Here is a 24,950-nt window from a genome sequence, read left to right on the forward strand (position 1 = left end):
ATGGTTTTAAAGCATGTTCGGAGTCATTCCTGCTGCCTGCCGTCCAGGGGTCAGTCACTGGACTTCCTGAATCTTGTTGGTGTCTGCTTGAAGCAAAGACCCCTCGAGCTGTCCTTGTCCAGGCTCCTTCTTTATCCCTCCAAGCCCTCCCCGAGGACACAGGTATTACACTCCTTTCTCAAGAGTATTCCTGTGGCTGTAGCTGCCCCAACAGCTCAGCTGCACAGTGAGGAAGGGACAGGTGGCTCATTCTTGCCTTCTCCAGCTGGGGAATGCAGGCTGGGTGGGAGGATATCTGGGATGCAGAGCTGTGTGTGTGTGTGTGTGCAGTGCCTCGATGCTGAGTTGCTCCCCGCTGGCTCAGAGGTCACACTCCTCCTTCAGCTTGCCTGCCGTCGGGGCTACACCATGGTCCCCTCCCAAGTCAGGGCTCCTCAGCAGGGTGCTGTGTCAGACACCATACATTTATCCTAAATTCATCTTTTATGACACCTCCTTATCATAGCTGGAGATCCCCAAATGATAGACATGAAATGCGTTGTGCCTCTAATTGTAACTTATCAGTGAGGTAGTGGTGGGACCTTTTTTGGAATAAGACAAGGGCATGTAGTCCCCTCTGAGGCTGACTTCACAACAGTCATCAGATTTAAAGATTGATGCATGTTAGATACTAACTCCTTAAAGTGAGCATAGACTTTTGATCATCCTTTTGCCAATGAGAAAATGTAAAGAGATTTGTTCAAGTTTACGACGTTTACTTACCTTGAATTTATTTACTTGAACGCTATGATGGGAGTGCTGATTTTCCTCTGCCAAGCATCCCTTCCTTTGAAAGGTTTCTCTCTTTACTCAGTGCGATGATTCTGGAGGTGCCTCGGTCGCAGCACCAGATGCTTCCCAGTTGACCCCAGGGGTGGAGGTGCTCCAGTCAGGGTGCCCACCCATCAATAATTGTGACTGTAAAGGGTGGGCATGAGACCATGTCATATTGGAATTGGGCATAGAAGTAGCTGGACTGAGATTTTATGTTTGTTTCTAGCACTTGCCTTTTGCTGTGTTTTAAATCCACGTTTCTCTGGTTACCATGAAGCTGGGTATCTTTTTTTGGCACAATTCATTGTATTAATATAAAATAAATATTTATTCTAGTTTCAAAGTTATTATACCTGAAGTTGCTAATTTTAAAAATTAATTTAAAATAATCACTTAATAATTCTGCTTTGACTAAGACAATGAAATGTGACTTTAAGAAGCCATATTTAAATTCAGCACCATTTGCTCATAGGTCTTTCAGAATTTGTTCTTAAAGTTTCCGGCACTTTTCTGTTTGTAAACTACAGGAATTACTGAGCTACATGAGAAAGCCTCTCTGGGACAGGCAATGGGAAGTTAAACAAGGATATTAACTCCTGAAAGTGAAGGTAGACTTTTTTTTAGCTGGGCATGGTGACACGCTTCTGTAATCGGGAGGCTGAGGCAGGAGAATCCCTTGAACCTGGGAGGCGGAGGTTGCAAAGAGCCGAGATCACACCACTGCACTCCAGCCTGGGCAACAGAGCGAGACTGTGTCTCAAAAAAAAAAAAAAATGCCTGTCTTTCCATCAGTGAGTGGAACTGCATCATTGGTGGGAAAAACTCAGGACACTGTATGCATCCTTAGCCTTCAGGAAGGAGCTACAGTAAAGAGACACACTTAGCTGAAGGAAAAGAAGGAGGAAAACATAGCTTTCCTTAGAGATCTCTTTTTTTTAACCCAGAAGGAAATCCAAAAGTGTTGCATATCTGGTTGTCTGAAGCCAACCGAATTTGAAAAGCTATATTACTTGTCAAACTAGGAAAAGTATCAGTTGAGGAAGGAAAATGAAGGATTCAGCAGAAGATAAAATTGGAACTCAAGAACTCAAACCATCTTCCTGCCCATCCTCTTCCCTCTCCTTAGGATCCACCACTCACTCACCACCTGCCATGGGAGTGGCCATGCTAACTTTAAACACTCAGTTGAGATGCTTCCCAGAAGCAGAAGAAGGTGGCACCTTCCCACCCAAGATTATTGCATTAGTTTTCTATTGCTACTGCGGCCAATTACTGTAGATTTTCTGACTTAAAACAACACAAATTACCCGCTTGTGGTGGTTTACACCTGAAATCTCGATAGTTTGGGAGGCTGAGGAGCAAGGATCACTTGAGCCCAGGAGTTCAAGACCAGCCTGGGCAACATAGTGAGACCCCATTTCTACAAAAATAAAAAGATTAGCTGGGTATAGTGGTGTGTGCCTGCAGTCCTAGATACTCAGAGGATGAGGTGGGAGGATCACTTGAGCCCGGGAGATCAAAGCTGCAGTGAGCAGAGATCACACCACTGCATTCCAGCCTGGGCCACAGAGCTAGACTTCGCCAACACAAATTAAATATGTTACAGTTCCGGAGGTCATCAAGAGGCTGGCAGAGCTGTGGTCCTTTCCAAATGCTCCAGGAAGAATCTGCTTCCTCACCTTTTCCAGGTTCTAGAGGCTGCCCAGACTCCTTGGCTTATGGTCCCTTCCTCCATCTTCACAGCCAGCCTTGGCCGATCATATCTTCTCCCAGTGCATCACCCAATACTGGTTCTCTGCCTCTCTCTTTTACATTAAAGGCCCTTGTAATTACATCGGCCCCATCCCAGTAATCCAGGATAATCTCCCTATTTTAAGGTCAGCTCATCAGCAGCCTTAACTCCCCCTTGCCACATAACCTGACACAGTCACAGGTTCTGGAGATCAGGACATGGCTATCTTCAGGAGGACACTCATCTGCCTGCTACGATTATTATTTTGAATGTCCTTATTGCTACAAAACACTACTTTTATTTTTTTTATTTTTGCTTTTGAGATGGAGTCTAGCTCTGTCGCCAGGCTTGGAGTGCAGTGGTGCGATCACTGCTCACTGCAAACTCCGCCTCCCAGGTTCAAGCAATTCTCCTGCCTCGCCTCCTGAGAAGCTGGGATTACAGGCACGTGCCACCATTCCCGGCTAATTTTTGTATTTTTAGTAGAGACACAACTTGTATCTGTTTTTCTTTTCCTATAATAAGTGATATTACAACAGACACCTTTTAAATAGAATTTTGTATTTTGGATTTTTTTCTAGGATTGTTGCAATAAATCATGTAATATTTTATGACTTAATACCTATAGCTATATTGTTTTCTAAAATAACTACAGTAATTTCTTTTTTTTTCTTTTGAGATGGAATCTCCCTCTGTTGCCCAGCTGGAGTGCAGTGGCGCGATCTCGGCTCACTGCAACCTCCACCTCCCAGGTTCAAGCAATTCTCCTGCCTCAGCCTCCCGAGTAACTGGGATTACAGGCATGCGCCACCAGGCCCAGCTAATTTTGTATTTTTAGTAGAGACGGGTTTTCTCCATGTTGGTCAGGCTGGTCTTGAACCCTCAACCTCAGGTAATCCATCCACCTCAGCCTCCCAAAGTGCTGGGATTACAGGCGTGAGCCGCTGTGCCCTGCTTAGCTACAGTAATTTCATACTCATTTCCTGTATATTAGAATATCACTTCAGTAAACCTATGTTGACACTGCCTTTTAGCATTTAACACCGTTTTCATTTCTTTGAATACCATTGAGGCTGAACAATTTCCATGTTGTAAGTTTTAGTGGCAGAGATTTTTTGGCCTTTTTTTGGTGGTCTTATAAATTTATTTGATGTATTCAATGATCATTGGCTACTTCTCATCCACTTTGTCTGTAGACTTTCGAAAATGGTAACAGGTACATAGGTAATCAAAGTATAGAGCTTGTTTGGTGAATCTTCATCCTAATTACATTTTCTGGACAACCACACATGGATACAGCAGAGGATATTCCTTATTCCTTCAGCCCAGATAGCTTTGTTGAGTCCAGCATCAGTGAGCACATCTGGAGTTCTCATCTCCTTCATGGCAAGTTTCTGGATCTCTCTGAGTGCCCGAGGGGCACACTTCTTGAAGCCCACTCTATGTATGCACTTGTGAATATTGATGGCAGAATGGCCCTTCTTCTCGCTACCCTTGTTTGCTGGAGTCATTCTGCCTGGCCCAAGTTGGAAAGCTGTTTTCGGCTTTCTTCATCACTATTGCATCGCAGCACCTAGCATGGTGCCTAGCATGTCAGTAAATCGCCAGTGAATATTTGTGGAATGAATGGATGACTGGAAGAGCATACTAAAGTGAGTAAAAGCTGTATTTTTTCCCTTTTTTTTTTTTTTTTCCCAGAGACAAGGCCTCCCTCTGCCTCTCAGGCTAGAGCGCAGCGGTGTCATCATACCTCTCTGCAGACTCGAACTCCCAGGCTCAAGCCATCCTCCAACCTTGGCCTCCCAAAGTGCTGGGATTATAGGTGTGAGCCACTGAGCCTGGCCAGGAGCTTTAAAGTCAAATGTATCTGGCTCCCTGTAATCCCAGCACTTTGGGAGGCCAAGGTGGGAGAATCACAAGGTCAGGAAATCGAGACCATCCTGGCTAACAAGGTGAAACCCCGTCTCTACTAAAAATACAATACAAAAAAATCAGCCGGGTGTGGTGGCAGGCGCCTGTAGTCCCAGCTACTCAGGAGGCTGAGGCAGGAGAATGGCGTGAACCTGGGAGGTGGAGCTTGCAGTGAGCCAAGATCGCGCCACTGAAACTCCAGCCTGGGCAACAGAGCGAGACTCTGACTCAAAAAAAAAAAAAAAAAAAATGTATCTGGCTCAAGTTTCCAAATGTTTTCCACACAGTGATTTCTTTAATCTTCACAACAATCTTATAAGGTAGGTACTATTTTTGGCATAGTCTCCATCTTTCAGATAAGAAAACTAAAGTATAGAGAAGTTAAGTAACTCTCCCAAAGCCACACAGCAAGTGGAAGACCAGGACTTAAGCCCAGGTGATGAACTGTGGCTGCAGTAGCTAGGTTATTTTTATTTTTATTTTATTTTTGAGACAGAATCTAGCTCCGTCGCCCAGGCTGGAGTGCAGTGACGTGATTTCAGCTCACTGCACCTCCGCCTCCCCAGTTCAAGCTATTCTCCTGCCTCAGCCATGTGAGCAGCTGGGACTACAGGCACGGGCCACCATGCCTGGTTAATTTTTTTGTATTTTTAGTAGAGACAGGGTTTCCTGATGTTGGCCAGGCTGGTCTCAAACTCCTGACCTCAAGTGATCACCTGCCTCAGCCTCCCAAAGTGCTGGGATTACAGGCGTGCGGCCCCATGCCCGGCCAGTAACTATGTTCTTAACACTGCACAGCTTCTCTGATGTACCAGCGTCTACCTAACAGGATTGTTACCAGGATTAAGTAACAGAATAGAATCAAATGCTTCTATGCCAAAACAGCACTTGACCTATAATAAAGCATAATACATTTTTGCTCTTTTGTCATTTATAGTACTATCTGTTTATTATTCTTACATTTTGTGGCTTGTCTATAGCATTTGCCCTCTATATATTAGTTTCAAAAGGCTTTAGTTGTCTATTTTTAAGTGGGTTTATATAATAAAAAGTTATTTCTCCTTAAAGCATTCTTATTTTACTTATGAAGTATTTGCCCTCACTAGATGAAATGTTATATACCTTGACTCCTGTTTCCATTCCATACGGACTTTAATAAAGCAATATTCTGAGAGATTTCCCCTTGTGATTGACACAACTCAAAATAGACCTCCATAGGGAAATACCTGCCACTTACAACCATGCCTTTTTCATTACGTAACAATGTGAATGTACTTATTGCAACCGAACTGTCACACCTAAAAATGGTTAAAACAATATTTTACCGCACTAGAGCAACAAAACAAAAACACATATTTTTCAAGTTTAAGTGGGCCCTAAAAGAGCAGGACTCTAGATCTATAAACATCTCTAGCAGAGATAAATTTTCTAAAGAGCTTAAAATGTTTTCGTACTGAAAAGATGCCAATATTATGTATATCCAGCAATTGTGTCCATTAACATTCTCTTGATAATACTTTATCTTTTCCTCGTTTTTTCTTGCATTAAGAAATCAATAGCCGGGCGCGGTGGCTCACGCCTGTAACCCCAACACTTTGGGAGGCCGAGGTGGGCGGATCTCTTGAGGTCAGTAGTTCGAGACTAGCTGGCCAAAATGGTGAAACTCCATCTCTACAAAAATTAGCAGGGTGTGGTTGCATGCGCCTGTAATCCCAGCTGCTCCGGAGGCTAAGGCAGGAGAATCTCCTGAATCTGGGAGGCAGAGACGGCAATGAGCAGAGATGGCACCACTGCACTCCAGCCTGGGCAACAGAGAGAGAGTCCGTCTCAAAAAAGGATTTCTCATCCATTGCCTATAGCTGAACATTAGACAGACAATACCATAGTGTGACAGAAACAATTCCCTCATGTGTCATAGTCAATGAATCATTCAGTTAAATAAGCAATTACATGATCATTTCCTGTAGAGGCCGCTGCCATTCATTTCAAAATCATACCATATTGCTTTAGAAGAAAACTTTAAGATGATGTACTAAAATTATTCATTCAGAAACCAAAAATTGTTAAACATTTCCCGTCTATCTCATCACCTTTCTTCTTTTTTTTTTTTTTTTTTTTTTTTGAGAAAGTGTCTTGCTCTGTTACTCCAGCTGGAATGCAGTGGCATCATCACAATTCACTGTAAACTCAAACTCCTGGGCTCAAGAAATCCTCTCACCTCAGCTTCCTGAGTAGCTGGGACTATGGGTATGCACCACCACACCCGACTAATTTTTACATTTTTTTTTGTAGAGATGAGGTCTCACTGTGTTACACAGGCTGGTCTTGAACTCCCAGCCTCAAGTGATCCTCCTTCCTCCGCCCCGCAAAGTATTGGGATTACAGGCATGAGCCATTGCACCCAGCCTCATCACTTTGAATAATACATTTTAAATCTGTGAACCATTATTTTATAAAGTTATACAGACTGCTCTAGGGAAAACTAAATACTATTCCTACTTTAAGGAAAACCATTATCTAATGATAAACATTTGTTTAAAAAATTATAATTAGCCAGGCATGATGACATAGCCCTGTAGTCCCAGCTACTCAGGAGGCCGAAGCACGAGAATTGCTTGAACCCAGGAGGCAGAGGTTGCAGTGAGCCGGGATGGTGCTACTGTACTCCAGCCTGGGTGATGGGTGAAACTGTCTAAAAAAAGAAAAAAGAAAGACAATTCTCAGAAATTATTTCCATAATTAGCAAGTACATAGAATTGATGTATGATGGAAGAGATAGATTCTAAGGTAAATTATCACAATTCTGCAAACTATCCAAAAGTAATATTTTACAACATAAAAGTATTATATATTAAAGCATATTAATCTAAATAGGATTCCCACTAAAAGGAACCAGGGCTGTCTGGAAAAATGGCTGATTTCAGTTTGGGGGCAGGGAAAGTACAAGATAGGCCTGGATCATTTTTGTTCCAGAAGATAAGAAAGTGTTCAAAAACACACGAAGACAGGTAGAAACGGCACAGGAGCCAAGTGCAGTGGCTCACGCCTGTATTCCCAACACTTTAAGTGGTCCAAGTGGGAGGATCCCTTGAGGCCAAGAGTTCAAAACCAGCCTGGGCAACATAGTGAGACCATATCTGTATACAATTTTTTTAGAAATTGGCTGGGCATGGTGGTCCACACCTGTTGTCCTAGCTACTTGGGAGCCTGGGGTGGGAGGATCCCTTGATCCCAGGAGTTGGAGGCTGTAGTGAGTGAACCAGTGCACTCTAGCCTGAGTGACAGAGCAAGACTTTGTCTCCATTTAATTAAAAAAAAGAAAAAAAGACATAGGAGTCTACTAGAAGAAGCTTCTGCTGGCCAAATTTGGAAAACTTTGAGCATCCAAAAAAAAAATAGTGTTGGCAATGGATTAAAGCAAATTGAATTAAAACAGGAGTCCAGGATTCTCCAACAAAAAGTGGGGTAAGGAGAGGCTCTTATTTACAGAAGAATCTCAGCTAAGAAATATAGAAGGAATAACTGATTTCAAAATCATTATTACTTCACCAGTTTGGTGACTGATTCCAGCAAGTATCAACAATGGATGCTAAACCTATAGGTAAAAATTGCTGGGACCCAGTGGATATACACTAATCCAAATATCACAGGTTATTGATTAATTGCAAATAGGAGAGGAAGATATCTGGCACATAATACCTTAACCAAATGATCAAATACAACATCCCTGATGTTAAGGCAAACTGACATGACGCACCTGCTGGTATGAGAAGAACACACTACCACCTGGGCCAGCCAAAGTGAATAATCTGAATTTAATTCCAAGACAGTCTACAAAACAATTGGCCTGGACACTTTACAGATTGTATCTCAAAAGAAAAAAAAAAAAAGGCAGCAGAACCGCTTGAAATTAAAGGAGATGAAAGCTACATGACGTTAAATGCAATACTTGATCCTAGGCTGAATCCCTGATTTTTTAAAAAAGAAGAGTTTATGAACAGCATTATTGGGACAACTGGTGAAACTTGATTATTGGTGGTTATTTTAAATATTTCAATAGTAAGTAAATTTTTGATAATAGTGTATCAATGTCAAATTTCTTGAATATGATCAAGGTAAAGTGGTTATATAGGAAAAGATCCTTTTTCTTAGGATTTAGGAATTAAATAGGAATATAGCATTATAAGGGAAGTTCTTTGTGCTATTCTTTTTTTATATATACTTTAAGTTTTAGGGTACATGTGCACAACGTGCATATTTGTTACATATGTATACATGTGCCATGTTGGTGTGCTGCACCCATTAACTCATCATTTAACATTAGGTATATCTCCTAATGCTATCCCTCCCCCCTCCCCACTGTGCTATTCTTTTAACATGTCTATAGGTTCAAAATTTTTCAAAAGAAAATAGGAAAAATTACATTAAAAAACTCTAGTAAAAGGTTATTTACTATGCATGTTTGATTTATCCATATTTTTGCTTAACATTGTCTTTGTCTTATCTTGTCTACATAAAATGAGGAGGCTGTGGCACAAAATAAGATTTAAGGAGTTTACCTGAGCCAAAGTGTAGACAGCTGCCCAGAAGATTTAGACCCAAGAAACCTTGAATGTGAGCTCCGTCCAGCCTTTGTTACAAGCAAGTTTTTAAAGGCAAAAAAGAGGGACGGGGAGTGAGCTCATACAAAGTTGTTGTAAGGAATTATCTTTGGTTTACAGAAATAACAGGAATTAGTGATTGGCTATACACTGCTAAACTATAGGATGTGGGTGATAGTGTCCAGTGTGGCATTATTAGGGTAATTTATAGGTGCTTGTGACAATAGCAAACAGTTTCAAGAGATGAATATATAGCTTAAGGGCGACGTGATTGCTGTCTCATTTTAATGGCTCTCTGGTCCTGATAATTTAAAAGGACTCTCATTCTTCAGATAATAGATTTTTTTCTAAGCCAGTCATTGAGGCTCAATCCTATAATCCCAGTGACAAGCAGGAGGCTGAGGTGGAAGGATCGCTTGTGTTCAACAGCAGCCTAGGCAACATAGGGAGGCCTCGTTCCCCATAACCCCAAAATGTAAAGAATTAACCAGGCATGGTGGTTCACCCCTGTAGTCCCAAGCTACTTAGGAAGCTGAGGCAGGAGGACCCCTTGAATCCAGGAGTTTGAGGCTGCAGTGAGCCATGATCGAACCACAGCACTTCAGCCTGAGTGGCAGAGTGAGACCTTGACTCTTGAAAAAAGAGGAAAGAAAGAAGGTTGTTTAGTTTTGTTTTATTGTTTTGTTTTGTTTTGTTTTGTTTTGAGACAGAGTCTTGCTCTGTCGCCATGCTGTAGTGCAGTGGCAGGATCTCCGCTCACTGCAACCTTCGCCTCCCGTGTTCAAGTGATTCTCGTGCCTCAGCCTCCAGAGTAGCGGGGATTAGAGGCACGTACCACCACACCCAGCTAATTTTTGTAGTTTTAGTAGAGAAGGGGTTTCATCATGTTGGCCAGGATGGTCTCGATCTCCTGACCTCATGATCCGCTGGCCTAAGCCTCCCAAAGTGCTGGGATTACAGGTGTGAGCCACCGAGCCCAGTTTTTCTTTTCTCAACCTTGTCTTGTGAAATTTTTATGTTGAGGCTTGGAAGTTATTTTCTAGTACTTTTTTTTTTTTTTTTTTTGAGACGGAGTCTCGCTGTCACCCAGGCTGGAATGCAGTGGCGCGATCTTGGCTCACTGCAAGCTCCGCCTCCCGGGTTCACGCCATTCTCCTGCCTCAGCCTCCCGCGTAGCTGGGACTGCAGGCGCCCGCCACCTCGCCCGGCTAATTTTTTATATTTTTAGTAGAGACGGGGTTTCACCGTGTTAGCCAGGATGGTCTCGATCTCCTGACCTCGTGATCCGCCCACCTCAGCCTCCCAAAGTGCTGGGATTACAGGCGTGAGCCACCGCGCCCGGCCCTATTTTCTAGTACTTTAAACACAGTAATTATTTTGGACCACATGTAATAGACAACGCAGTTAAATTCCCCTGGCCTGAAGTTTATGCTTTTGGTAAATTAAGGAAATTGTAAAGAGCAAACATTCTACCTTGTTGGAATTTGGCCATAATGGGCCATCATGTTGCATGGCTGGATGGTGAATGAGAAGATGAAATTGGGGTCAGGAAATTTTAAAGCTGGAAGAGATCTTAAACCTTGGCCAAATTAAATTTACCAGACTTTAAATGAGAAAAGAATAATCCGTGAACCGGAGCCCAGAGGAGGCTGAGAGAGACTCCAGCTCAGCCACGTGTTGGAAAGAGGTAAATAGAAAAAGGAAAGTGACGAACAGAAAATGGAAGTGAGGTACAGAAACAGTCAGATTGGTTACAGCTCCGTGTTTGCCTTATTTGAACATGGTTTGAACAGTTGGCCCCCTTTAAGTTGCCAAAATTTGATGATTGGCACAAGAGTAGGTTACAGTCTGTTTACTCTTCCATTTAGGTTATGGTTCACTATGTACAGAGAAAGCTTTAGGCCAAAGTTAAAATATGTAAGCAGGCTGCTTTGGGCTAAACCCGATTTAACAGTTATGAATGCAGCATGGTTTTGCTCTTATGTGGCTCAGTTTCTGCTGGGCCATTCTGACACATGTGTCACCTGGTAATGACCTTTGATCTGAGGGGATTGGGAGATACTTGATAAATAGTATCCTCTTCTGTCCTGCCAGGGGACAATTCTAGGGTGAATTATACGTGGCTCCTCGGAGACTTTCCAGCAGGATTAAACTCCAGTTACCTAGAGCAATGAACAGTTTGAAAATGCACCCTTCCCCTATTTCATCCTATCCAGTTCTTCCCAACATTAGAACCACTTCCCAACATCAACGATCTGCATAGGAGCACATTTCTCAGGCTCTGCTTGAAGACCCCCACATTCCATACAGCCTTTCCTGGTGCCTCTGAGTCCTGGGCTTCTCAGTTTCTCTAGATAATTGTCTTACTTCTCATGGGTGCCCTGCTCTGCCAGGATTAGGAGCACATCCAAATTCCCTGCAAAGGTAGTGGAAACTCCATCATAAGTTTACCACCTTGCAAATATCTGTGTTTATTTGCTGTCTCCTCTTCCCATTCTCTTTGCTCTTGTAAGTTTCAATATTTTAATTTTGTATTGTTATTTTAGCTGGGGAGCACTGCAATATACAATAACTGAACTTTTTTAAAACTCACAGATGGACTCAATAGCAGAATGGAAGTGACAAAGTGAAGATTTAATGAACTTGAGGACAGAGCAAAAGAAATGACTAACCTAATGACAGAGAAAGAAAAAAAAACAGAGCTTCAGATTTCAGGTATTATTGGGACTATAACAAATGATCAATCATTCATATCATTTGCCATTTTTTGGCACCTTTTGAAATGTTCTTATGGTTTTTCTCCTTTTTGTGTTGTTACGTTGTTGCTAATAGAGTGAATTGCATTGATTGATTTTTTAAAAAACAGTAGGCCAAGCTTGCATTATCTTAGTGAGGATATATTACCCTTTTTGTTTATTAGTTGGATTTTATTTGTTAATATTTTGCTAATATTTACAGCTGTATTCATGGAGATATTGAAGGAAATGACACATAATAGAAAAATATGAAAGTAACAATGATCTGGATTTAAATGCATGTGTTATAGTAACAAAGACCAAGGAACACTTGGCTGTTAAGAAATGCAGACATGTATTATGTTTCTTATCTTGAATGGGGGTAGAGAGTTGGGCATAGCACCATGTCACTTTTGGCTTTGTCGTTTAGAGAAATGCTGATTTATGTGAAAAGCTTAAAGGTACTCACTGGCAGAATTTAAAAATTAGTTATGAGACAAAATGACACAAGAAAGATCAGCTATCAGTTATAACAATGAGTATAAATAAATTAAACTCCTTATGAAAAGACAAAGATTCTCAGACTGACTCGAAAAAAACAACATCCAACTCCAAGTGTATGGTATTTTATAGAGTTATCATTAAAAACAAGTATCAGAGGCCAGATGTGGTGGTCCAAGCCTGTAATCTCAGCACTTTGGGAGGCCGAGGCAGACAAGGCATTTTTGTACAAAAAATACAAAAACTAGCTGGGTACAGTGGTGAATGCCTGTAATCCCAGCTACTCGGGAGACTGAGGCAGGAGGATCACTTGAGCCTGGGAGGCAGAGGTTGCAGTGAGCAGTGACAGCACCACTGCACTCCAGCCTGGGTGACAGAGCAAGACCCTGTCTCAAAAAAAAAAAATCAGAAAACATTGAAAGTGCTTTCTTTCCTAGTTTTCTAACAACTTAAAAGTGCAGATGCTGAATTTTTTAATGCTTTCTTAAATATGCTGCTTTAAAAAAAACTGTATTGGACTATTAATATAACACATTATAGTAACACATTTTCTTTCTTTCTTTTTTATTTTTGAGACAGAGTCCTGCTCTGTCACCAAGGCTGGAGTGCAGTGGTGCAATCTCAGCTCACCGCAACCTCCCCCTCCCAGGTTCAAGCAATTCTTGTGCCTCAGCCTCCCAAGTAGCTGGGATCACAGGTATCACAGCTGGCTAATTTTTGTATTTTTAGTAGAGACGGGTTTTTGCCATGTTGGCCAGGCTGGTCTCAAACTCCTGACCTCAAGTGATCCTCCCACCTCGGCCTCCCAACGTGCTAGGATTACAGGCGTGAGTACCACACCCTGCTAGTAATGTATTTTCTACTATTGAATTATCCTGTAGTTTCTGATATAAATAAGAAAAGAAAAGATGGCCAAAGATTTATCAAACATGCCTAAACAAAAAGTAAATACATAGAGCAATGATAACAATACTAACATACAGAGAAGAAATCAAGGCAAAAGCCTCAAATGAGATACAAATGGCTATTTTATTTCACTGTATTTTTTGCTTATTTATCTTTTAGAGAGAGAAACTATACTCTAGGAAGCAGAGATAATACAGAACCTTATAAAATTTAAAGTTGAATTTTACTTTGGCCACACCCATGAACCCAGCTGTTCCTGAAAGGAAACCACTGTCCCATATGTTAATAAAGGTTACACTTCATGTACTTGGAAACAGTGAATACTATTGTGTCGAAATATAAATGCGGAAGAAGAAATGAATAGCATGCTACAGGATTTATTTATTTTTAGAGAGGGGGGTCTCACTATGTTGCCCAGAGTGAAGTCCAGTGGCTAGTCACAGGCCTGATCTCCTGGGTTCAAGCAATCCTCCCACCTCAGCCTCCCAAGTCGCTGGGACTACAGTACGGGATATTTTAATATATCATTCTCAGTCTCTGACAAATTTCACAAGCAACAAATAAACTAGACTATGGATGTTATAGTAAAACCAACAAACTTACTTTAATAGCTGCATGTTATGCTGTACAATGGAGAATATACTTTTTTCCCGATGTAAATGAGACGTATTAGTCAACAAAGAAAATACTGATAAAATTTAAAAGCAGAAAACATATAGCACACATTATCTGACCACAATGTGCTAAAACAAAAAACTAGTAATGAAATTTTAAATTCTAAAGAATCAAGATACTTGGAATTTTAACTATAAATGCATTTAAACATCAGTATGCATTACATAGAGGAAGAACTTCTAGATTCTAGAATCAATTTCCTTCAAATATTTTTTTCTCATAGACTTATGTACACAAAAAATTATGAATTGAGCTTCAGTTTTACAATGATACAAGAAAAACATTGATTTTTATCCCATGAAGAAAGGCATATAGATTTTGTTTAACCTTGTGAAGTTATAGACCGCATGAAGTTACATATAAAAGTACAGTGGGCATGCTAATCATGGAAGAAAGTGGCATTTTCCTTGAATGGATTTGTTTTTTGCTGATCTTTGTCATCATTGCCATTGAAATGAGTAAGAGAAAAAAGAAAAAAATGAAATAGCAAACACTTCAACAATTATCTGGCATACACACCAGATAATTAATTAGCTATAAAGAAAGAGAAGTAAGGCCGGGCATGGTGGCTTACACTTATAATCCCAGCACTTTGGGAGGCCAAGGCAAGAGGATCACTTGAGGCCAGGAGTTTGAAGCCAGCCTGGGCCAACATAGCAAGACCCCATCTCTAAAAAAAAAAAACAAAAAAAAAAACAAATTAACCTTTAAAACAGAAAAAAAAAAAAAAGAATAAATAGAAGAGATGAGAGACTCAATAAAAGAAAAACTTGTCAAGATGTAGCTAAATTAAATAATATTTTCCCAACATGATAATATTATTTTGACATCATATTGTAAAGTAAGAAGTGGCAGCGTTTTTGTTTTTGAGTCAACACCTCTTATTACCGCGAGATCACATCAACTGTGGCTTCCACATCCATTTTCAATGGTGCCTGCAAGGGTGTTTGATCAGCGGCGAATCAAATGAGGATTTGCTCTTTCTCCATGACAAAGACTGTTGCTCTAAGTGAACTTTCATTAGTTTACAGCTGTGTGACTTTCAATCTTTTTCTTTTATTTTAATTAATTTATTTTTTATTTTTGTAAAGACGGGGTCTTGCTATGTTACCCAGGCTGGTCTGGAATCTGTGGACTCAAGCAATCCTCCCACCTTGACCTCCCAAAGTGCTGAGATTACAGAAGTGAGCCACCATGCCCGGCTGTGTCTCTCAATCTTAAACTGCACCAGAGAAACACTCTGCCCTGAGGACTTCACATTAATATGATTGTTGTTTTAGTGGTTGACTCACTTCTCAGAATTTACCTCTGTCTGAGTTGATGCCAGAGTCTCCTGGGTTGTGACTTCACAAATGAGACACCTGAAGAAATGGTGCTCTTGCGAGGAGTCACAGACTAATGAAGTGGAATGGAGGGGTCCATTTGGGTTTTCTCCTTTGTGGTTCTTTGTATATTTAGGCTTTCTACAATGCTCCCCATGGCTAGTCTACATTTATTCTGTTTTATAGGATAGGTTTTGTTTTTGTTGTGTTTCAAGAACTTATTTAATGAGTTATTTAATGAGTCTTCTAATTCATTATTTTGTTTTGTTGCTATTCATTTTTTAAAAAAAAAAGAATATTGCTGTCATCCTTTAAACATTTTTTATTTGCTTATTGAATTTTTAAAAAACTCTAGGTTCCCACTTTTAGTGTAATAACCATTTCAACATTTTCTGCAGAATGAGAGGAGATCTGTAGGGAGGAAACTGTCATTCTATGACACTAAAGCCCTCCCTACCACTCAAAGGAAACTGTCTCCAGCACCACAGTTCTATAGATTCTCCTGTCTCTGCTTTTTTCCTGGAGCTCCTTAAATCTGTCACTGCATTAAAAGATTTCATATTGTTCTCATTTGAAAATTTTTTTTTCCTTTTCCTTTTACAGGAGTAAAGTTCTTTTTAGGAGTTGCATAGTTTTTAAATTCCTGCATGTCAGGAGAAACCTTTTTGCCTTCTCCCACTTTGATGCTAATAAGACTAAAAATACAACTCTAGCTTCAAAAGCTCCATGGAAGGGAAGAGAGAAGGAAAGGGAAAGGAGAAAGGAGGGGAAAAAAAGGGGATAGAGTTAAACTGGCCCAAAAATTCCATGACATTCTTGAATAACTTATGATTGCCCCAGGGCCCTTGTTTTGGTTGTGTATGCTACGTAATAATCCTAAAACTTAGTGGCATAAAGCAAAGCCCATTCATTTTACTATCTCCAATGATTCTGTGGGTTAACTGGGCTCAGTCGGGCCGATTTTCTGTCCCCAGTGATGTGGGCTGCTCCTGAACTCATCGGGGCTTTCCACCAGTTGACACTATTCTGATGGCTCCCTCCAATGCTGGCAGGGATGCTGGCTGTTGGCTGGAGGACCCTCAGTTGCCCCTTCTATGTGGCTTCTGCTTTCCACAGCATGACAACTGGCGCTGACAGTTTCCAGAGGAAGGAAGTGGAAGCTGTCCATCCTCTTCAAGGCCAGGGCTGGAACTGGGGTGCTGCCCCTCCTTCTCCAGTGCTTTGAATTTGTTGGCTGTAGAGCTTCTCCAGAGGCGTCTTCAGGAAAATTCTCTCTTCCATCTGATATTTTGGACTGTGGCATTTTCCCTCTTTTTGGTCCTGAAAACTTGTCTGTATCTTGCATATTTACTTGTAGCTTTGTAGTCTGCTCTCTTTCTTTGCTTTCCAGCACTCTACCATTTTATTGCTTTGGCATCTTTTTTAAAATTTATCTTTGTTTGAGACAAGGTCTCGCGCTGTTGTCCAGGCTTGAGTGCAGTGGCCCAATTACGGCTCACCGCAGCCTCAACCTCCCAGGCCCAAGTGAAGTGGTCTTCCCGCCTCAGCCTCCTGAATAGCTGGGACCATAGACATGTACTGCCACACTTGGCTAATGTTTTGATTTTTCATATAAACGGGGTCTCCCTATATTGCCCAGGCTGGTTTTGAACTACTGGGTTCTAGGTCTTCCTGTCTTAATCTCCCAAGGTGCTGGGATTACAGGTATGAGCCACCATGCCTGGCCTCCATTTGTAAATTATTAATTTGGTTCTTCTTTCGGACAGCAGTTGTTTCACGTACATTTTTTCAGGAAGATTTTATTAATGCTAAACTTATAAAGTTCTTGCATATCTATCTATCTATCTATCTATCTATCTATCTATCTATCTATCTATCTATATATTTTTTTTTTTTTTTTGAGACAGAGTCTCGCTCTGTCGCCCAGGCTGGAGTGCAGTGGCACAGTCTGGGCTCACTGCAACCTCTGCCTCCTGGGTTCAAGCAATTCTTCTGCCTCAGCCTCCCAAGTAGCTGGGACTACTGGCGCTTGCCACCACGCCCAGCTAATTTTTGTATTTTTAGTAGTGACGGGGTTTCACCATATTGGCCAGGCTGGTCTCAAACTCCTGAGCTTGTCATCTGCCCGCCTCAGCCTCCCGAAGTGCTGGGATTACAGGCATGAGCCACCTCACCCAGCCAGTTCTTGCATATTTAAGAATGTATTTCCCATGCTTTTAAAATTGAAAGATATCCTAGCTAAGTAAGAATTCTTGTGTTCTATTTTTTCTTCTCAACATTTCCCATTATCTTGTTCATCTAGTGTTGCTGTGGATGGAAGTCTAAAGCCTGCCTGATATATATTCTTTCCCTTTAAAGTTGACAAGTTTCTTCTGCCTGGATGCTTGCAAGACTTTTCTTTATCCTTGAAATTACTTCATCAGCATATGTCTTTATCTTGTTAGAACTGATCAGTTTTTTCTCCATACATTGTTTCAACCTGAAGATTTAGATCTTTCAGGAGAATTGCCTATGAAATCTTTGAATACTTTTCTGTTCTATTTTTGTTGGTTTTTCCCTGGGAATGCGTATTATGTGTGTGCTGAATCTTCCTTGTTTCTTTTCACATCTGTGACTCAGATGTTAGCTAAAGTCACTTGGCCTTTTGAGATCTAGATAACTGGTTAAGTCCCAGCCAGCTCCAAGACCTATAAAAACCATAGACCTCACAATTTCAACTAAATCCTGTCTCTGTTTCTCTTCATATTCCCACAGCTATAAAACTCATACTTTTTTTTAATTGATTTTCCCAAGAAAGCAACTAACACCAGCTTCCTTAAGCTTTCAGGGTTTGTGACCTTCTGTTCCTTGTTTCCTCTCTCATAGACAGTGGCCCCAGTCCCAAATTCTGCCCCCATGTGTGTGCAGAGTAACTTCTCTCTTTCCTTAAAACCTTCTTACCAACTTACCAAGCCTGGAGTTGGGAGTGGGGTGGGTCTGGGGAACTTAGAACTCATTTCTACCCTTACAATCTGCTTAACTGAAGGCTCTAGTTACAGGTGCATTCAGGTGTTCAAATGACGTCATCAAGATTCTATTTCTCACTCTTCCTCTCAGGTTATGTTTGTCTCTGCCTCTTTTTGCATTTGGCCTCACTCTCTCCTGACACAAATATGTTCACTACATGTGGCAGGAGAGATGGCTGCTGGTAGTCCCAATCCTGTGTATAAACTTACAATTCATGGTATGAAAGCGAGACACTCCCTCCCTTTCCCAGTATTTCCTGTATTAAATTTCTTGAAAAAAATATGACTGGACTTGATTGGGTCAATGCCCAATAGTATTGTGTAAACACGGCTGGGGTGGTGCGGTTGGACGGGGGTGGATTGTATACCCACCCCATAGCCAGGCCCATGGGAATCATATGGGATCTGTGAAGACCAATTCTCCAGTGTAAAGAGGAGTGTTTTGTTGAGAGGACAAAAGCAACAGATGTCTACCACACCTCACACGCTTTGGTATGGAAATGTGCCCTAGCTGTATTCTCTTTCTTTCCCCTGGATTGTCCTCCCTCTAGTTAAGAGTTATTTTCAGGGCCTTTCAGAGTCTTTCACACACACACACACACACACACACACGCACACACACATATATATCCTGTTACAGATTTGGGGAACTTGCATGGGCTTGCATTTTCATCTCTCTTGTGATTCTTTTTTTCTTTTTCTGTCTTCCTAGTAGATTTCAGGGAGAGGAGTTAACAGTGGGAAGTTACTTTTATGAAAGTTCTTATGTTTGTTTTTGTTTTGCTTGCCTGTGAAATATGATGGAATAAATAAGAATGGGGGAAAAGACTGAAGGGAAAATGACCTCATAAATGCCAATCTTTCAGAGAGAAATTAGAGTTGCTGCAGTGGTTTCACATACAAGGGGCCCAGTGAGTTACAACAGGGCAATTCCACGGGTAAAAATGCCCAATGAGCTAGATACCTGAGTCAAAGAAAAATCTTGCTTTGAAGCTATTTATTGAAAGCAATACACACGTGTTGAGCACTTAAAGATTTGCTAGGCACTGAGCTAAGTACTGAGTATAAACGGGTGATTAAAACAGACTATGTCTTAAGAGCTTAAAACCTTACTTTTGTGTTGTATAAATCTTTTACTTCCTCTATGCACTCCATTCTTTATTATAAGTGATGATTTTAGAAGACTTCACAGTATTTCTTTTCTTTTTTAAAAAATCTTTTTATGTGTAATACAGCCACCATTTATTGAGGTCCTGTTGCGTTATATACACTTTATATACACTATCTCTAATCTTCTATAGACGAGAACAGAGGTTTTGTTTTTCGTTTGCTTTTTTTTGTTTGTTTGTTTTTTTGACAGAGTTTCGCTCTTGTTGCCCAGGCTGGAGTGCAATGGCGCAATCTTGGCTCACTGCAACCTCCGCCTCCCAGGTTCAAGCCATTCTCCTGCCTCAGCCTCCCGAGTAGCTGGGATTACAGGCATGCACCACTACACCCGGCTAATTTTGTATTTTTAGTAGAGATGGGGTTTCTCCATGTTTGTCAGGCTGGCCTCTAACTCCAGACCTCAGGTGATCCACCCGCCTCCGCCTCCCAAAGTGCTGGGATTACAGGTGTGAGCCACTGCGCCCGGCTGAGAACAGAGGTTTAAGGAGTTATGTTGATTCCTCAAGATCAAGTGGCAGAATTTAAATGAAATGAAAGCAGTTTCGCAGAGATATCTGCACTCCCATGTTTATTGCAGCATGAGTCACAATAGCCAAGGTACAGAAACAACCTATACAAATGTGGATGAATAAATGGATGAAGAAAATGTGGTATATATGTGCAATGGAGTTTTACTGGAGTTTAAGAAGGAAAGAAATCCCATCGTTTGTGACAATTTGGAGGATATTATGCTAAGTAGAGTCGGCCAGACACAGAAATGTCCCATGATCTCCCTTATATGAGGAATCTAACAGAGTCAAACTCACAGGAGCCGGGGAGTAGAATAGTGGTTGCCAGGGGCTGGGGGGTGGGAAAAATGGTAGATATTGGTCAAGAGGTGTGAAGTTTCAGTTAGAAAATGAGTAAGTTCTGGAGATCTAATGTACAGTCTGCTGACTATGGTTGACAATACTGTATTATTTACTTGAAATTTGTAAAGAGAGTCGATCTTAAATGTTCTCATCACACCACACAAATGGTAGCTATGTGAGGTAAGATCGTATTGTTAATCAGCTTGATTATGGCAATCATTTCATAATGTATTTCATGATGTATATCAAAACATCACATTATACCTTAAACACATACAACTTTTCTTTATCAGTTACAGCTCAAGAAAGCTGAGGAACAAAACCAGCTGGCAGAGCCAGGTTGGGAGCTGTAATCTCCAGTCTTTCTCCAACTGTGGTTTCTCCCTCAAAGCTTTTCTTTGCATGTTCTCATCTCTGGCTCCCTAGGGTAGCTGCCTCCTACTCTCATGGTTCCTCTTTGTGACCCAGTTTACCTTTTCCCACTGGCCAACACCACAGTATCTGGCCTGTCTTGGGTCAGGTGTCCATCCTTGGTCCAATCAGCTGTGAGTGGTGTGGGAGGGCTTATTAGAGGCAGAAGTCTTTAGAAGAGGATGTGAATGCTCATTCTCTCTCCTGCTGCCATGTGAAGGATATGTTTGTTTCCCCTTCCACCATAATTGTTTCTGCTCCAGCCCAGCTCCTGGACTGGCCCCAGGTTCTGGCCCTAAGGGTTTCGATCCAAGCATCATTCACTGTCGCACATGTTTGGCAGCAGGACCCAGCTCACTGTCTTAGGTAAGCCCAAGGCTCCCCTTTTGGTCACTCTGTTCCCGCCCTCCTCTGAGGAGCTCCAAGCTAACAAGGCCACCCTAGTGTGTCCCATGAGTGACTTCTACCTGGGCACCGTGACAGTGGCCTGGAAGGCAGACGGCGTCATCATCACCCAGGACATGGAGACCACTAAGCCTTCCAAACAGAGCAAGAAACAGGCCAGCAGCTACCTGAGCCTGATGCCTGAAGAGTGGAGATCCTGCAGCAGCTGCAGCTGCTGGGCCATGCATAAAGGGAGCACCCTGGAGAAGACAATGGCCCATACAGAATGTTCTTAAGTCCCCGGCCCTCACCCCACCCATGGAGGCCTGGAGCTGCAGGAGCCCAGGGGAGGGGTCTCTCCTCCCATCCCAAGTCATCCAGCCCTTCTCCCTTCACCCAATAAACCCTCAATAAGTATCCTCATTGTCAAACAGAAAAAAAAAAAAGAAGAAGAAGAAGAAGAAGATGTGAATATTAGTGAAGACCACTGGCCTTCAACACAGATACACCTGAATGCATGATTTCATTAACTTGTTAATATCACTTTATTGGATTTTGTGTCATAGCCAGCAGAGGACTTGCCAAGAGTCACTCATGCAGATGACAAAGCTAGCCAACATCTGAATGAGATCAGTATCGAAAAGTGACAGGCCAGGCTTGGCAGCACGCACCTGCAGTCCCAGCTACTCAGGAAGCTAGATGGGTGGATTGCTTGAGCCCAGGAGCTGGAGTCCAGCCTGGGCAACATAGTGAGACCTGACTCTATTTTTTTTTTTTAATTTTTAATTTTTTTTTTTTTTTTTTGTATTTTTAGTGGAGACGGGGTTTCACCGTGTTAGCTAGGATGGTCTCGATCTCCTGACCTCGTGATCCGCCCGCCTCGGCCTCCCAAAGTGCTGGGATTAGAGGCGTGAGCCACCGCGCCCGGCCCTAATTTTTAATTTTTGGGGGTAAATGTCGGTATATATATTTAATGGAGTACATGAAATGTTTTGATACAGGCAGGCAAAGACTTCAACTCTTAAAAAAATGACAATCTAAATGTCAAAAAACAGAGTGGTTAAGCAATTATAGTATATGTTGTGATATTAAATAATCTTCAAAAGTTATATTTTCTTTTCTTTCTTTCTTTCTTTTTTTTTTTTTTTTGAGACAGAGTTTTACTCTTGTTTCCCAGGCTGGAGTGCAATGGTGCCATCTCAGTTCACCACAACCTCCACCTCCCAGGTTCAAGCAATTCTTCTGCCTCAGCCTTCCGAGTAGCTGGGATTACAGGTATGCGCTACCACGCCCAGCTAATTTTGTATTTTTCGTAGAGATGGGATTTCTCCATGTTAGTCAGGCTGGTCTCGAACTCCCGACCTCAGGTGATCCGCCCGCCTCGGCCTCCCAAAGTGCTGGGATTACAGGCGTGAGCCACCACGCCCAGCCAAGAGTTATATTTTCAAAAGATTTTGATTACATGGAGAAATTCCCAAAATATACTAAGTGAATAAAAAAAGAAAAAAAGAAAAGCACGATAAAATTCTAAATGCATCATATGTAAATGAACGTAATGTGCATTTTTAATGATTAGAAAGTAATATGAAGTTAAAAAACGGATAAAGGTCGAGGCACAGTGGCTCACATGTGTAATCCTACCACTGTGGGAAGCCAAGGCAGGAGGACGGCTTGAGCCCAGAAGTTCGAGACCAGCCTGGGCAACATGGCGAAACCTCAGGTCTACCAAATAATACAAAATTAGCTGGGTGTGTGGCACGTGTCTATAGTCCCAGCTGCTCAGGAGGCTGAGGTAGGAGGATGGCTAGAGCCTGGGAGGTTGCGGTTGCAGTAAGCCAAGATTGTGCCACTGCACTCCAGCCTGGGTAACAGGGCGAGACCTTATCTAAAAAGAAAAAAAAAGAAAAGAACAAAGGAAAAAAGGGAAATTGAGATAATCAAAAGAATTCTAGAAACAGGAAAGAAAGGCAAGAAAACATAGGCTTCTTGGCATCGGTGTCAAGAACCAGAGGTAGAGAGATCCCAGAGCAGACAGACACATGATAGATTTTTATATTTTGGTAAAAATATTTGGTAGCAGAGTTAACTGCCTTTGTTGGGTTTAGGATTCTTAAGCTTACTAAGTATGTTGGCATAGGGAAAGTAATGCTTTCCCAAGTATCTCTGACTTTTGGAGAACTTTCCTCTCTCGGCTGGAATACTAGGCTGATCATCTGGCTTACAAAGTAGCCCCCTGTTTAGATAAAGTGAAATGTTGATCTCAGTTACCTCGTTCACCTCCAAGTTCACCATGGAAGCTCTGAAACTTCAGAGCAGAGAAAGCAAACCCTAAACCATGCTCACCTTGCTCTAGCAAAAAGAAACCAAACAGGTTAAACCTGTAACTGCCCATAGACCTTTCCCGTTTCCTCACCCCAGAGAGTTTTGAGATCATTCCACAAAGATACCAGCTTTTCATATTTGGGCCTAAACGAAATGCTCAGGTCCCAGGACCTCCTACGCTTATAAATTGGCTCCAAGACACAACGCCTCTACTGTTTGCTTCTGACTGTCACACCCACATACATTTTGAGGTTATGGAGGTAGATTTTTGTGGATAAGGAAGGAATACATTCCATAAACACAAACTGGAAAACCACTGATTAGATGGAACAGGGAAGAAAGTCTAGGAAAGAAGGCAGGCCACAAGCTGGATATGCGTCAACAAAGCAACAGAAACAGGCACACACACAGTGTTTGAGGATGTTCAATGAAAGCATTGTCTGTAAGACAATTCTATTTCTTTCTCTGGCCCTCTCTAGTGAAGACACAAGTAGCGTATTGTTGCAGGCAGAACCACAATCATAGCAGAGAGTCGAGAAAACAAACTGTGAGGACAGAGTAAATAAAAACTAAGATGTTTATACAAGTGCAATAGTAATCAATAAATATACGAGTGCTTGCATTTAAAGAAATAGCAAGGTAGTGAGAAGGGAATAACTGTGGGGATTAGTTGCCACCATTTGCTGGCAGAAGCATAAGATCTAATGATCAAATTCAAAGGTTTAAGTCAAGCATTCTGAGCTTAAGGGGAAGCGAAAAGTCTCCCCCAGTCTGGGATAAGCTCTATCTTCAAGCTGTTCGGCTAAAATAGTGGTTAACATTTGTTGCATTATGCCATTGTCATGCACCCTCCCAAAGCCTTAGATGTATTAGCTTATTGACTCCTCACAGGAACACTATGAAACAGGTGTGATTGGATGCACATTTGACAAATTATGAGACTGAGATAAATAAAGTTTAAGTAGCTTGGTCAAGGTCTTGCTGCTAGTGTCAGGACAAGATTTTGAATCGAGGAACTCAGCTGTTACCCAGGAGGCTGGAGCTCCAGTTTTCTTATATATATATTTTTAGAGAGGGTCTTGCTCTGTCACCCAGGCTGGACTGCATTGGTGACATCTTAGCACACTGGAGCCTCCAGCTCCTGGGTTCAAGCAATTCTCATGCCTCAGCCTCCTGAGTAGCTGGGATTACATGCATGTGCCACCATGCCCAGCTGGTTTTTTCTATTTTTAGTAGAGACGGATTTCACTGTGTTACCCAGGCTGATCCTGAACTCCTGGCCTAAAGTGATCCACCTGTCTCGGCCTCCCAAAGTGCTGGGATCGCAGGCGTGAGCCACTGCGCCCAGTTGGAGCTCCAGTTTTCATACAATGCACACACTTCAAAGCTTGCTCTTTGGCCTTCCCCTTTTAGTTTATTATTGTGATAGTTAATTTAACACATCTTAAAATTACTTAATTGTACCGGGGTGCTCAGATTAAATATTGTTCTAGGGGGCTGGGCATGGTGCCTCACGCCTGTAATCCCAGCACTTTAGGAGGCCCAGGTGGGCAGGTCACCTGAGGTCAGGAGTTCGAGACCAGCCTGGCCAACATGGTGAAACTCTGTCTCTAC

The 24,950-nt window shown here is 41.8% G+C and overlaps 1 pseudogene across 1 annotated transcript; it reads left to right on the top strand.

Moving 5' to 3' along the window:
• LOC100589931 lies at positions 1–21,470 on the top strand (annotated as a pseudogene). The gene is made up of 3 exons (XR_004029552.1): positions 1–162; positions 854–966; positions 20,884–21,470. The product of XR_004029552.1 is annotated as an immunoglobulin lambda-like polypeptide 1 pseudogene (transcript).
• Positions 21,471–24,950: the final 3,480 nt, after the last annotated feature.

Source organism: Nomascus leucogenys, chromosome 4, assembly GCF_006542625.1.
Source record: "Nomascus leucogenys isolate Asia chromosome 4, Asia_NLE_v1, whole genome shotgun sequence".
NCBI classification, from domain to species: Eukaryota; Metazoa; Chordata; class Mammalia; order Primates; family Hylobatidae; genus Nomascus; species Nomascus leucogenys.